A 15,963-nucleotide genomic window follows, 5' to 3' on the forward strand; every position below is an offset into this window, starting at 1 on the left:
GATGAACAAGGAAGGCCAGAAGTCACAGCCTTGTTGAGACTTGAGAGGTTGAGAGGTACCTGCTTAGAGACAGGCGAGGAAGAGAGTATTTGCCAGGGTCTAACAAGCACTTCAGGTGATCCCCATGCCGTTGTTCCTAGGATCACACTTGAAGACACGCTGTTGATATGTATTTCACAGTGCTTTCTGTCTTACCCATGAAGTAAGTGAGAAGACAGCATTGGCCAGTAGTTTTTACTATTTCTCTTCAACTCAGGTTTGGACTTTAAACCTTCATCTGCCTCTCTCTCCTACTTTCAATGTGTCTGGAATGTTTTCTCAACACAATAACCAATTCTCTGATTCTCCAGATGCCAACTGGACATCCTACATTCAATTCTAACTCTACCCACCTGGAGGTAGCACAGACCCCACAAGTTAAGGGCTCATCCCACAAGACCCCCACAACTTCAGATACTAGTTGCAAGGCCTGGCTGCCTGCACTTCTGACTCACTGGCTATAATTCAGGGGTTCCTGCTGTAACTGTAATAGGTCCACCGCCCAACGCGTGCATCAAGTCAGTACACCAAGACATCTGGTTGCGCAGAGAAAGAGGTATTATTGTGGGGCCACCAAACAAGAAGACAGGAGGAACCCTCAAATCCATCTCCCCAAGGAGTTTGGGGTGTGGGCTTTTAAGGGTATTGGAGTGGGCCGAAGTGTGGAGATGGTGGATTGGCTGAATAGTGCAGTGTGAAGCCACGGGACAGGAAGAGGAAGATGCTGTATTCTCACACTGATTTGGTTCCTCTGTGGGGGTCTTCAGAGTGGTTGACTTTAGCTGCTTTGCTGGAATTCAGGATCTGAAAAACATCTTAAGCAATCCTCAAAAAAGTCTTTTGATTCTAACATCAGAGATCCTTTCTATAGGGATAATGGGAATGCAAATGGTTGGTGTCGGGTGCTTTGACAATTTAAGCAATGAGGAAGGGGCCAGAATGCAGCCTGATAGACGCTGAATTATAACCGTTTCATTCTTGTCAATGTGGTGGGGATGCCTTCATCATGACTTGCTCCTCAGGTTTCTTAGTGTGTTAGAATGAGTCACAGAACTCAGGAACACACTTTACTTACATTTACCAACTTACAACAAATAATACAACTAGGCTGGGCACCATGGCACACGCCTGTAATCCCAGCACTTTGGGAAGCCAAGGTGATGGATCACGAGGTCAGGAGTTGGAGACCAGCCTGGTGAACATGGTGAAACCCCATCTTTACCAAAAATACAAAAATTAGCTGGGTGTGGTGGCACGCACCTATAATCTCAGCTACTTGGGAGGCTGAGGCAGGAAAATCACTTGAACCCGGGAGGCAGAGGTTTCAGTGAGCTGAGATTGTGCCATTGCACTCCAGCCTGGGTAACAGAGTGAGACAACGCACACACAACTAGGGAACAGCCAAATGGAAGAGAGGCATAGGACAAGGTGTGGGGGAGGGGCACAGAGCAACCTCCCAGGCACCAGCTGCCCAACACCAATGTGTTCACGAGCCTGGGAGCTCTCTGAGTCTCTTTAGTGAAGAGTTTCTATACAGCTCTATCTCCAGCTTTCCCCCTTTTTGCATAAGATGAAGAGGTCGGGGACAGAGTGAAAGTTCCAACTGTTGTACCAGAGCGAGCATAGAAAGTCAACACCAAGACAAAAGTATGCCAAGTTGCAGGGTCTTTATTGCCGGCAGCCATGCAGGACTCACGTCTGTCCAACCTGTGGCCCCGAAAGGAGGGTGTCAAGACCTTTTATGCCCATAAACCACCTCCTGGGTGGGGGTGGGGGCTAGGGGCTTCGGACATTCTGAGGGCCAGTGGACTCTGGGCATTCCGTAAACCACCTCCTGGGCGAGGGTGAGGGTGAGGGGCTTTGGACATTCCGATTGTTACTTAAGTGGTTCACAGAAGTCAAGATAAGCGTTAGTTTACAGATTGTCTGGGTAGGGTGGAAATTACAGACCTTAGTTACTTATTATAAGTCTTGGGGACCAAGACAGCATGGGTTTGGACTGCTTGCCTGTCACATCAGGGTTACAGCGAGCAGTTTCAACAGAAAGCCGAGGTATGGTTGAGGTATGCAGTTTTATGGGGCTTTTACCATGTCACACAACGATTTAAGTATTTAGTCTTTCTGGTGACAAGCCACATCCTTAGTATCTAGGGGCAACACTCTAGATCACCTCATTATCATAAATGTAGGTGTGATCAAAAGAAAATCATTATGAATAACAGAAGACTATCAGGCCCAGTGCCGTGGCTCACACCTGTAACTCCAGCACTTTGGGAGGCTGAGGCGGGTGAATCACTTGATGTCAGGAGTTCAAGACCACCCTGGCCAACACAGTGCAACCCTGTCTCTACTAAAGATTTAAAAACCACGTTAGCCGGGCATTGTGGCAGGCACCTGTAATCCAGCTACTCAGGAGGCTGAGGCAGGAGAATTGCTTGAACCTGGGAGGCTGAGGTTGCAGTGAGCCGAGATCGCACCACTGCACTCCAGCCTAGGCAACAGAGAGAGACTCTGTGTCAAAAAAAATAAAAACGCCCTCGCGAAGGCCCGAGGCGGGTGTTGACATGATGTGATTTCTGCCCAGTGCTCTGAATGTCAAAGTGAAGAAATTCAATGAAGCATGGGTAAACGGCGGGAGTAACTATGACTCTCTTAAGGTAGCCAAATGCCTCGTCATCTAATTAGTGATTTGCATGAATGGATGAACGAGATTCCCACTGTCCCTACCTACTATCCAACGAAATCACAGCCAAGGGAACAGACTTGGCGGAATGAGCAGGGAAAGAAGACCCTGTTGAGCTTGACTCTAGTCTGGCATGGTGAAGAGACATGAGAGGTGTAGAATAAATGGGAGGCCCCCGCGCCCTGCCCCCCCCATCTCTGGGAGGGGGCAGGGCAGTGTCCACCAGCCTTGCGAACATAGATGCAAAAATCTTCAATAAAATACTGGCAAGCCAATTGCAACAGCACATCAAACAGCTTATCCACCATGATCAAGTAGGCTTCATCCCGGGGATGCAAGGCTGGTTCAACATACGCAAGTCTATAAATGTAATTCACCACATAAACAGAACCAAAGACAAAAACCACATGATTATCTCAATTGATGCAGAGAAGGCCTTCGACAAAATTCAACAGCCCTTTATGCTAAAAACCCTCAATAAACTAGGTATCGATGGAACGTATCTCAAAATAATAAAAGCTTTTTATGACAAACCAACAGCCAATATCATACTGAATGGGCAAAAACTGGAAGCATTCCCTTTGAAATCTGGCACTAGACAAGGATGCCCTCTCTCACCACTCCTATTCAATATAGTACTGGAAGTTCTAGCCGGAGCAATCAGGCAAGAAAAAGAAATAAAAGGTATTCAAATAGGAAAGGAGGAAGTCAAATTGTCTCTATTTGCAGACGACATGATTGTATATCTGGAAGACCCCATCGTCTCAGCCCAAAATCTCCTGAAACTAATAAGCAACTTCAGCAAAGTCTCAGAATACAAAATCAATGTGCAGAAATCACAAGCATTCCTATACACCAATAACAGACTTAAAGAGAGCCACATCAAGAATGAACTGCCATTCACAATTGCTACAAAGAGGATAAAGTACCTAGGAATACAACTAACAAGGAATGTAAAGGACCTCTTCAAGGAGAACTACAAACCACTGCTCAACAAAATAAGAGAGGACACAAACAGATGGAGAAACATTCCATGTTCATGGTTAGGAAGAAGCAATATTGTGAAAATGGCTATACTGCCCAAAGTAATTTACAGATTCAATGCTATCCCCATCAAGCTACCAATGACCTTCTTCACAGAACTGGAAAAAACCACCTTAAACTTCATATGGAACCAAAAGAGAGCCTGCATAGCCAAGTCAATTCTAAGCAAAAAGAACAAAGCGAGAGGCATCACACTACCAGACTTCAAACTATACTACAAGGCTACAGTAATCAAATCAGCATGGTACTGGTACCAAAACAGAGATATAGACCAATGGAACAAAACAGAGGCCTCGGAGGCAACACCACACATCTACAACCATCTGATCTTTGAGAAACCTGACACAAACAAGCAATGGGGAAAGGATTCCCTGTTTAATAAATGGTGTTGGGAAAACTGGCTAGCCATGTGTAGAAAGCAGAAACTGGACCCCTTCCTGACACCTTACACTAAAATTAACTCCAGATGGATTAAAGACTTAAACATAAGACCTAACACCATAAAAACCCTAGAACAAAATCTAGGCAAAACCATTCAGGACATAGGCGAAGGCAAGGACTTCATGACTAAAACACCAAAAGCATTGGCAACAAAAGCCAAAATAGACAAATGGGATGGGACCTAACTAAACTTCACAGCTTCTGCACAGCAAAAGAAATAGTCATTAGAGTGAATCGGCAACCAACAGAATGGGAAAAAGTTTTTGCAGTCTACCCATCTGACAAAGGGCTGATATGCAGAATCTACAAAGAACTAAAACAGATTTACAAGAAAAAAACAAGCCCATTCAAAATGGGCAAAGGATATGAACAGACACTTTACAAAAGAAGACATACATGAGGCCAACAAACATATGAAAAAATGCTCATCATCACTGGTCATTAGAGAAATGCAAATCAAAACTACATTGAGGTACCATCTCATGCCAGTTAGAATGGCGATCATTAAAAAATCTGGAGACAACAGATGCTGGAGAGGATGTGGAGAAATAGGAACACTTTTACACTGTTGGTGGGAGTGTAAATTAGTTCAACCATTGTGGAAGACAAGGTATATATCCAAAGGATTATAAATCGTTCTACTATAAGGACACATGCACACGAATGTTCATTGCAGCACAGTTTACAATAGCAAAGACCTGGAACCAACCCAAATGGCCATCGATGATAGACTGGACAGGGAAAATGTGGCACATATACACCATGGAATATTATGCAGCCATCAAAAACGATGAGTTCCTGTCCTTTGTAGGGACGTGGATGAACCTGGAAACCATCATTCTCAGCAAACTGACACAAGAACAGAAAATCAAACACCGCATGTTCTCACTCATAGGCAGGTGTTGAACAATGAGAACACATGGACACAGGGAGGGGAGCATCATACACTGGGGTCTGTTGGGGGGAAGTAGGGGAGGGACAGCAGGGGATGAGGAGTTGGGGAGAGATAGTATAGGAAGAAATGCCAGATATAGGTGATGGGGAGGAAGGCAGCAAATCACACTGCCATGTGTGCACCTATGCAACAATCTTGCATGTTCTTCACATGTACCCCCAAACCTAAAATGCAATAAAAAATAAAATAAAATTCCCTCACACACAACCTAATTCTTTTTGAAGAATAAAAATGGTTATGGAGTTGCCTAATTTAAAAAATAAAAAATAATTAAAAATAAAGTAAAAAAAATAAAGACTCCCATCACTTAGGTGTTACATGTAATGGTGCCACAAAAGAAGTAGCACTCAAATATAAATTTTCTCAGCAAGGCAATTTACTTCTATAGAAGGTTGCATCTCACAGATGGAGTACTGGCGAGCACACACCTGGACCAAGGAGGGGAAGACTTATTCATGATGCAAGTAGCCCCTACTGCTGTATCGTTCCCCTATTGACTAGGGTTAGACTGCAGTCTAAGCTAATTCCGATTGGCTATTTTAAAGAGAGCAGGGGTAGGAGCTGGAGTGGTGGGGTGGGTAGTTTGGTGGGAAGGACAGTTATGAAACAGGTCAGAGCAGGTGACCAGGGGTGATTCAGGTCAAAGCAGGTGACCAGGGGAACAGACGTGAACTACTGATTATAACTCGCAGGAAAGTTGTTTACCGAAACTAGAGGCAAGGTGGTGCAGAGAACCAGGAAGTTAAACTTTAAGATGGAGAATTAAAGAAAAAGAGCTGAACATACTAACATACCAATTCTGTGAAGAGAAACTTAGAGTTCACTATATCTAACATAGGCAATTCCAAGGGTTTTGGGAGCTCTGTGCCAGGAACAGAGACAAAAACCATATATATATTTATTTTTTTAATATTTTTAAAATATAATTTCAACTTTTAGATTTGGGGTACCTTGGACACATGTTGTCAGGACTTCCTGAGGCTGTGTCACGGGTGTGCCCCCAACCTTGAAAAAGTAAACTTTCTAAATGAACTGAGACCTGTCTCAGATTTTCTGGGTTAACACCATTTTGGTCAAGAGGACTCCTAAGTAACCCTGAAAACTAAGTTCTAGGCTGTGAGGGGATGGGAGGTCAGACACACCTTGCTGCAAGTCTCCACCTCAATAACCGCCCTTAGGCTTTCTTCCCTAAAGGCTAAACAGAAACCTGCTCACCCTTCTCCTCCCCTCCCCTCCCCTTCCTTCACCTCTCCTTCTCTCCCATCCCCTCTCCTTTCCCCTCCCCTCCATTCCTCCTTTCCCCTCCCCTCCCCACCCCTTCTCTCCCCTCCCCCTTTCTCCCTTCCCCTCCTTTCCCCTCCCCTCCCCACCCCTTCTCTCTCTTCCCCCTTTCTCCCTTCCCCTCCTCCTTTCCCCTCCCCTCCCCACCCCTTCTCTCCCCTCCCCCTTTCTCCTTTCCCCTCCTTTCCCCTCCCCTCCCCACTCCTTCTCTCTCTTCCCCCTTTCTCCCCTCCCCTCCTCCCTTCTCCTCCCTTCCCCACCCCTTCTCTCCCCTCCCCCTTTCTCCCCTCCCCACCCCTTCTCTCCCCTCCCCCTTTCTTCCCTCCCCTCCTCCTTTCCCCTCCCCTCCCCACACCTTCTCCCCCCTCTCCCTTTTCCTCCCTCCTCTTTTCCCTCCCATCCCCACCCCTTCTCTCCCCTCCCCCTTTTTCACCTCCCCTCCCCTCCTCCTTTCTCCTCCCCTCCCCACCCCTTCTCTCCCCTCCCCCTTTCTTCCTCCCCTCCTCCTTTCCCCTCCCCTCCCCACCCCTTCTCTCCCCTCCTCTCCTCCTCTCTTTTCTCAAAGTCTTGCTCTGTCACCCAGGCTGGAGTACAGTGGTGCAATCTCAGCTCACTGCAACCTCCGCCTCCCAGGTTCATGCAATTCTCCTGCCTCGGCCTCCTGAGTAGCTAGGACTACAGACGCAAACCACCATGCTCTGGTGGCTAATTGCTTTTTGTATTTTAGTAGCGACAGGGTTTCACCGTGTTGCCCAGGCTGGTCTCGAATTCCTGAGCTCAGGCAATCTGCCAGCCTTGGCCTCCAAAGTGCTAGGATTACAGGTGTGAGCCTCTGGCAGCCAAAACCAGCTCTTTCAAAAGATTCCACTGCTGATAACAACTGCCTGAGGCTTTCCCTCCCTTGTGCACCTTCCACATAGCAATTAACCAGCAAGAGACCCACCACCTCCACATAGCAATTAACCAGCATTCCCTCCTGATAAGAGAACCCCTCCACATAGCAATTAGCCAACATTCCCTCCTGAGACCCCCCCACCGCCTTTTGATGTATAAGGCCTAATTGTAATGCATTAAAATGTTAAGTCTCCACCCTAAAGCAAACATGGGACACATGTTGCACACGTTAGCCTACTACACATTCAGGAGTCTCCTCTTCATGAATATTCATAGCTCCTCCTGTAACCTGTTGAATATGTATACTTACCAACCTGCTCAACATAAATTCCTGTTCCCTTTACCCCTCCTTTGAAATGTCTGTTTCTAGCTTCTGGACAAAGGCTACGCTTTTCAGCCTGTCAGAATGGCTGACTGCAGACAGCAACCGTCACGAGAAAGAAAGCTCCCCTTTCCGAGTTTATAAATGTCAGCATACTTCAGTAGACAATAGTATTTTATTTTTTGACCTTTAAGTTCTTCAAGGTCCTTGCCCATCTTTAAGGCTTTCAAAATAACTGATGATTCCACTCCAAAGCTAAAAATATGTTTTTTGTTTCCAAATAATCAGAACTTAGCACCATATAGAAATAGTCAAAAGCACCATATAGAAATAACTACCTGCTTCCAGCCAGTACGGCTGTGTCTGTTTTGAACATTTGCCTCCAGAGTGATTGTTGCTGATGCAGTTCAAACAGAAAGGAGTGAGAAATAAAATTTGCAAGTGGTTTCTGTTGAGAGTTTCTATTGTTTATAAGTCTGTGAGAATTAGTTACGTTACAGCAGAAGGTGAGAGAGAGAAGCAGCGGGCACAAAACCTCACGAGTTTCTACCTGCCCTCCCCATTTCTTGCCTGCCCCCCGTGGCTGCCTGCCCACTGCTATGAACTTAAGACCTTGAAATGAGAAGCAGTTCAGATTTGTCTGGCGTGTGCATATCACCTGTGGTCTAATTCATCATCCTAAGAGAAACCAAATTATTTCACCCCAGAATACCCTTCTTTGACATATTTTGAGATGGCTCTTCAGAGGGCCTGCAAGCATGGGCAGCCCTGGGAAGGCCTCCGGTGGGGGAGATTTGCCTCTGCAAAGAAAACGTGCAGCCATACAGTCAGCCTTTGAGTCCCTCTCTTGTCTAGATCTAGAAAACATTAACTGAGAGTGACACCTTTAAAGATCTGAAAGAAACATTTCCCATCTATTCCCTCTGAGGATTGCCACCTGCAAGGTTTCATCTACATAACAAGACCACCTTTGCAGGCCAGGCCTCTGCTTCTCTCCCTCCCATAACCTGTCTTGCCATTATAAACTGATCTACCACCATAACTTGTTTTTGGCCATACTCTGAGGCCCCATTCATTCTGTAACCTCAAGACAGTATAAAAAGGTCAACTGGCCAGGCATGGTGGCTCATGCCTGTAATGCCAGCACTTTGGGAGGCTGAGGCACGTGGATCAAGAGGTCAGGAGTTAAAGACCAGCCTGGCCAAGATGGTGAAACTCCATCTCTATAAAAAATACCAAAAAAAAAAAAAAAAAAAAAAAAAATTAGCAGGATATGGTGGTGGGTGCCTGTAATCCCAGCTACTTGGGAGGCTGAGGCAGAGACTTGCTTGAACCCTGGAGGCAGAGGTTGCAGGGAGCTGAGATCAAGCCATTGCACTCCGGCCTGGGTGACAGAGTAAGACTCCATTTCAAAAAAAAAAAAAAGGTAACCATCTGGCCATTTCTTTGAGTTTTTATATTTTGTAAGACTCCCATACATATTAATACATTTGTATGCCTTTTCTCCTATTAATCTGCCTTTTGTTCACTGATTTTCAGTGAACCTTCAGTGGGCAAAGGGAAAGTTTTCCCTTGGACCCCAGAATCCCTTTACCCTAAACCAGGCTGATACAAAAGTTAGATGATGTACATATTTAAAAATCTGCTGTTGTCGGGCACAGTGGATTACTACACCTGTAATCCCAGCACTTTGGGAGGTCAAGGCAGGAGAATTGCTTGAGCCCAGTGTAGGATATAATAACTTTCTCTTCAAAGTTTTTAGCCTGTAAATTGTTAAGTACAATGAGTTCTGAGATCCTCTCCAAAGAACCAGTGTATCAGCATGTTCAGCTCCCCTATTCTTTGTTATCCATTTTAAAGTTTAACTTCCTGGTTCTCTTTGCCCACACCCATTTTTGTTTTGTTTTGGTCTGGTTGGTTGGTTGTTTTTTTAGAGAATTCCTAGGTCTCAACTCCTAGTTTTAGTAAACAACTTTCCCGCCAGTTCTAATCAGTAGTTCACATCTGTTCCCCTGGTCACCTACTTTGACCTGAGTCACCTTTAGTTACCTGTTCTGTAACTGTCCTTCTCCCAAGTCGTCACCCCCACTACTCTGGCTCATACCCCTGCTCCCTTTAAAATAGCCAATCAAAAGTAGCTTAGACTGTGCGGTCCAACCCTAGCCAATAGGAGAACGACACAGCAGTATGGACTACCTGTGTCAGGGATAAGAGCCCCTTCCCCTTCCCTGTTTGGGTGTGCACTCGCCATTGCTCCACCTGTGAGATGCATCCTTCTATAGAAGTAAAAATTGTCTTGCTGAGAAAATTTACATTTGAGTGCTATTTCTTTTGTGGCACTGAAAATTTACATATAACACCGGGAATTTGAGACTGGGCTGGCCAACACGGCAAAACCCTACAAAAAAAAATTAAAAAACAGTCAGGTGGTGCCTGCAGTCCCAGCTACTTGGGAGGCTGAGGTGGGAGGATCCCTTGAGGGCTGCAGTGAGTTGTGATTGCATGACTGCACTCCAGCCTGGGCTCAGAGCAAGACTCTGTGTCAAGTAAAAAAGTAAGTAAATAAATAAAAACATCTGCTTGTAATGGACAGATTTGTTTTTTTTTTTTCTTAATAATTTTTTTTATTTTTTTATTTTAAAGATGGGGTTTCACCATGTTGGCCAGGCTGGTCTCAAACTCCTGACCTCAGGTGACCCGCCCACCTCAGTCTCCCAAAGTGCTGGGATTACAAGCATGAGCCACCACCCCCAGCCTCAGATTTGTTCTTTCTATTTTACTTTCTTTTTTTTTTTTTTTTTTTTGAGACAGAGTCTCGCTCTTGTTACCCAGGCTGGAGTGCAATGGCGCGATCTCGGCTCACCGCAACCTCCGCCTCCTGGGTTCAGGCAATTCTCCTGCCTCAGCCTCCTGAGTAGCTGGGATTACAGGCACGCACCACCGTGCCCAGCTAATTTTTTTGTATTAATAGAGACGGGGTTTCACAATGTTGACCAGGATGGTCTCGATCTCTCGACCTCGTGATCCACCCGCCTCGGCCTCCCAAAGTGCTGGGATTACAGGCTTGAGCCACCGCGCCCAGCCTCTATTTTACTTTCTAACACTTTATCTCTATTAATCAACTTGGTAGTCTGAAAATTTCTTTTTAATCTTGTCTTTAGAAATAAGGAAAGAAAATAATTTTTTTTTTTTTTTTTTTGTTTGAGACAGAGTCTTGATCTGTCTCCAGGCTGGAGTGCAGTGGCATGATCTCTGCTCACTGCAACCTCCGCCTCCTGGGTTCAAGTGATTATCCTGCCTCAGCCTCCTGAGTAGCTGAAACTACAGGCACGCATCACCACGCCCAGCTGATTTTTGTATTTTTAGTAGAGATGGGGTTTCACCATGTTGGCCAGGATGGTCTTGATCTTCTGACCTTGTGATCTGCCCACCTCGGCCTCCCAAAGTGCTGGGATTACAGGTGTGAGCCACTGCCCCTGATGAAAATAACTTTTATCTGAGGAAGGTGAGTCATTTAAAATTATCAGGCCCAGAAAGACATTTCTTTTTTTATTTGAGATGGAATCTTGCTCTGTCACCCAGGCTGGAGTGAAGTGGTACGATCTTGGATCACTGCAACCTCTGCCTCCTAGATTCATGCGATTCTCTGGTCTCAGCCTCTCAAGTAGCTGGGATTACAGGTGTGCACCACCATGTCTGGATAATTTTTGTATTTTTAGTAGAGATGGGATTTCACCATGTTGGCTAGGCTGGTCTCAAACTCCTGACCTCAGGTGATCTGCCCACCTCAGTCTCCCAAAGTAGTGGGGTTACAGAAGTGAGCCACTGCACCCGGCCCAGAGAGACATTAAGATGAGCCAGCAATCATGTCATACATCCCCCTTGAGCGATGTATTCATCTCATGAAACCTCTTGCTGTTGCCATAGTACCTATAAATTAACTTAATAATAATGTACTTGACATTATAACTCATTCCCCATAGCTTAACAATGTATAGCTGCAGGCCGGGCGCGGTGGCTCATGCCTATAATCCCAGCACTTTGGGAGGCCGAGGCAGGTGGATCGCGAGGTCAAGAGATCGAGACCATCCTGGTCAACACGGTGAAACCCCGTCTCTACTAAAAATACAAAAATTAGCTGGGCATCGTGGTGCGCGCCTGTAGTCCCAGCTACTCGGGAGGCTGAGGCAGGAGAATTGCTTGAACCCTGGAGGCAGAGGTTGCGGTGAGCCAAGATCGCGCCATTGCACTTCAGCCTGGGTAACAAGACCGAAACTCCGTCTCAGAAAAAAAAAAAAAACAAAAAAAAAACAACAATGTATAGCCAATCATTAATCAATGCTGTTTCTGTAAACCAATGAGAATTCCTGTCATACGACTTTGTATCAGCCCACTACTTGTCCCCTTTGCCTTTAAAAACCTGCTTGTAACAAAGGCCGAATGAAGTACTCTCCTGGGCAAATGGGAAGTGTGTCTTGGGCAGCTGTCATCCACTCTGGCCCAAATAAACTCTACATTAATGCTGCTTCTGTTTTTTTTCTTTAGATTGACATTATGAACTGTCAAGACATATCTCTCTGATGTTCTCTCCATTTAAATATCCTTTATATTTTATTTGACTGTCTAGTATTAGTACAAAAATCACACAAAGTTGGAAGTTGATTTATTCCTCTTACTCCCTTTCCCAGCCCAACCCCTCACACATCCTCATAGAGCGGAACTGAAAGGCTGAAATGGTTGAACCAAAACAGTGTTTTTTTCAGAGGTATTTGAACCAGAGAAACTCCATCCGGAATACAGGCTGGGTAAAATGAGGCTGAGACCTACTGGGCTGCATTCCCAGGAGGTCAGGCATTGTAAGTCACAGGATGAGATAGGAGGGCGGCACAAGATACAGGTTATAAAGACCTTGCTGATAAAACAGGTTGCAGTAAAGAAGCCGACTAAACCCACTAAAACCAAGATGATGGCAAGAATGATTTCTGGTCGTCCTCATTGCTCATTATGTACTAGTTATAATACATTAGCATGCTAAAAGACACTCCCACCAGCGCCATGACAGTTTACAAATGCCATGGCAATGTCAGAAAGTTACCTGTATTGTCTAAAAAGAGGAGGAACTCTCAGTTCCCGGAAAATTCATGAAAAAGCCACCTCTTGTTTAGCATATAATTAAGAAGTAACAATAAGTATCCTTAGTCAAGCAGCTCGAGCTGCTCCTCTACCTATGGAGTAGCCATTCTCTATTCCTTTAATTTCTTAATAAACTTGCTTTGACTTTATTTGATGGACTCGCCCTGAATTCTTTCTTGCGTGAGATCCAAGAACCCGCTCTTGGGGTCTGGATCAGGCCCCCTTTCTGGTAACATTTGGTTTATTCATTGAGCTCGTGGAAAAGGAAGATGGGCTAGACTCAGGTCTGCTCTAATATGTTTGTGTCCCTAAAGCTGTCCCACTAAAATATTAACATGATTTCTGTGGATTCTCTTTTTTTTTTTTTTTTTTTTGAGACGGAGTTTTGCTCGTTACCCAGGCTGGAGTGCAATGGCGCAATCTCAGCTCACCACAACCTCCGCCTCCTGGGTTCAGGCAATTCTCCTGCCTCAGCCTCCTGAGTAGCTGGGATTAGAGGCACGCGCCACCATGCCCAGCTAATTTTTTGTATTAGTAGAGACGGGGTTTCACCATGTTGACCAGGATGGTCTCGATCTCCTGACCTCGTGATCCACCCGCCTCTGCCTCCCAAAGTGCTGGGATTACAGGCTTGAGCCACCGCGCCCGGCCTCGATTTCTGTGGATTCTCTTCATAAATTTCTCCTAAATCCACCCCCCCCGCCCGCCGACCAAGTCACTGATGGAAGCTTATTGTGAACGTTTGTCTATGAGCCATAGGCCCATCTACTTAATGATTAAGCCCTGATGTAAATGTCCCTCACGTCACTGCACTGATACCAACTATGAAACCTCCATGGAGGGGGCATAATTTAAAATTGCATCAAGTAAGTTCCAGACAATTCCAAGTTGACATCTGCACTCTCTTTGGAGTTTGTTGGATACCTTGTTTTTCAGCATGTGAAACTCACAGGCAAATTATGACTAAGAAATAATTTTCACAGGCCAGGTATGGTGGCTCATGCCTGTAATCCCAGCACTTTGGGAGGCCAAGGCAGGTGGATCACCTGAGGTCAGGAGTTTAAGACCAGCCTGGCCAACATGGTGAAACCCCCCATCTCTACTAATAAACAAAAAACAGCAAAAATTAGCTAAGTGTGGTGGCACATACCTGTAGTCACACCTACTCGGAAGGCTGAGGCAGAAGAACCACCTGAATTCAGGAGGTGGAGGTTGCAGTGAGCTGAGATCATGCTATTGTACTCCAGCCTGGGAGACAAGTGTGAAACTCCATCTCAAAAAAAAAAAAAAAAAAAAAGAAATATATATTTTTCACAAAACACAATCACAGTTCATTTCAACTCAGAATACTCCCCTGCCTGCCCCAGCTCCCATATCCACCTTTTCTCCCTTGAGTTTTGTGTAGTTTGGCCAGTAACAGCTCTGGAATCCTCTAGCTAGCTGCCACCTCCCCAATCTGAACTCCAGTTACTGCTTCCCTAAAATAGGAACAATAATATTGTCAAAAGATGAAATTACAACAAATTTAAAGATCTAATTGGTTTAATTAGCAATTCATGAATTAGACTCCATCTCTGTAAAAGTAGACAGGTGCCCTGTTGGGCTGAGCAGAAGAGGTTGGCTTTGTAAAAAAAAAAAAAAAAAAAGACAACAACAAAAAAAGCTGAGCTTCCCACTGTCTGAGTAGGCCTTCCTCTTGGCAAGGGCATTCCAAAGTTAACCTGAAAAACTAATTCAGGCCATGATGGGAAGAGGGAACAAGATATGCCTCATTATACTTTCTTCCCTTTTGAAATTACAGATAGAATAGACTCTTTAAGTCTGCTAAGAAACATTTACAATCTCTCTGAAGCCTGTCACCTGGAGGCTTCATCTATATAATAAAACCTTGGTCTCCACACCCCTTATTGTAACCCAGATATCCCTTTCTATTGATAATAACTTTTTCAACCAATCCCCAATCAGAAAATCTTTAAATCTACCTATGATCTGAAAGCCTCCGCTTTGAGTTGTCACAGCTCTCCAGACCAAACCAATGTACCTCTTACACATATTGATTGATGTCTCACATCTCCCCAAAATGTATAAAACCAAGCTGTGCCCCACCACCTTAGTACATGTTGTCAGGACCACCCGAGGCTGTGCCACAGGCACATCCTAAACCTTGGCAAGATAAACTTTCTACATTGATTGAGACCTGTCTCAGATACCTTTTATTTACAGCTTTATAAGCAAAAAAGGGCTGAAATGGAAAAACAGTGGATTGGTCATTTCTTTTTTCTTTTTTTTTTTTTTTGAGCTGGAGATTCACTCTTGTTTCCCAGGCTGGAGGGCAGTGGTGTGATCTCGGCTCACTGCAACCTCTGCCTCCCAGATTCAAGTGATTCTCCTGCCTCAACCTCCTGAGTAGCTGGGATTACAGGCACACACCACCACACCCAGCTAATTTTTGTATTTTTGGTAGAGATGGGGTTTGGCCAGGCTGGTCTTGAACTTCTGACCTCAGGTGATTTGCCTGCCTCAGCATCCCAAAGTGCTGGGGTTACAGGCATGAGCCACTGTGCCCAGCCTGGATTGGTCATTTCAAGTTACTTTCCTTATAAAGTTAAAACAGACGGGACTCCTTGTCATGCTAGCTCAGGTAAACTAGGCCCCTTCTGATTGGTTGCTGTGAATTTTTTTTTTTTTTTTTTTTTTAAACTGGCCCATTCAAAGTGCAGTTTGATTATGTGGCACCTAGCATGAGGAACTCCATTCTGGTTTGGTTTGGTTTGATCTGGTCTGGTGGGCCTAGTGCAGGAGCTCAGTCCAAAGTGGTGACCTCCCTATAAACTTCATTTAATAATCTTCCTTCAAGTGGAAGTGATATGAGAATTTTTAGAAAGATAACAGCAGGAAAGATGTCTAACAAGTTAAAGTCCTATAGAACCATGTAAGTTATTATAAATATCCCCCACAGTTTGATGTCATTAAGGATGTCAGTAAGGTCAAGAAAATTGTTCTGTTTACTTAGCTCTCAGCTTTGTGCCAGCCTCTATGCTAAGTGGTTTCCAAACATTAACTCATATAATCCTCTTATCAACCTTAAGAGATATCCTCAATTCACTGAGGGGGAAACTGAAGTAACCTGACCAGGGTCACAGTGTATTATGAAATGGCAGGGGCAGGATT

This window comes from Aotus nancymaae, unplaced genomic scaffold, assembly GCF_030222135.1.
Source record: "Aotus nancymaae isolate 86718 unplaced genomic scaffold, 86718_ANA_hifiasm-v0.15.2.pri h1tg000006l, whole genome shotgun sequence".
In the NCBI taxonomy this organism is placed as follows: domain Eukaryota; kingdom Metazoa; phylum Chordata; class Mammalia; order Primates; family Aotidae; genus Aotus; species Aotus nancymaae.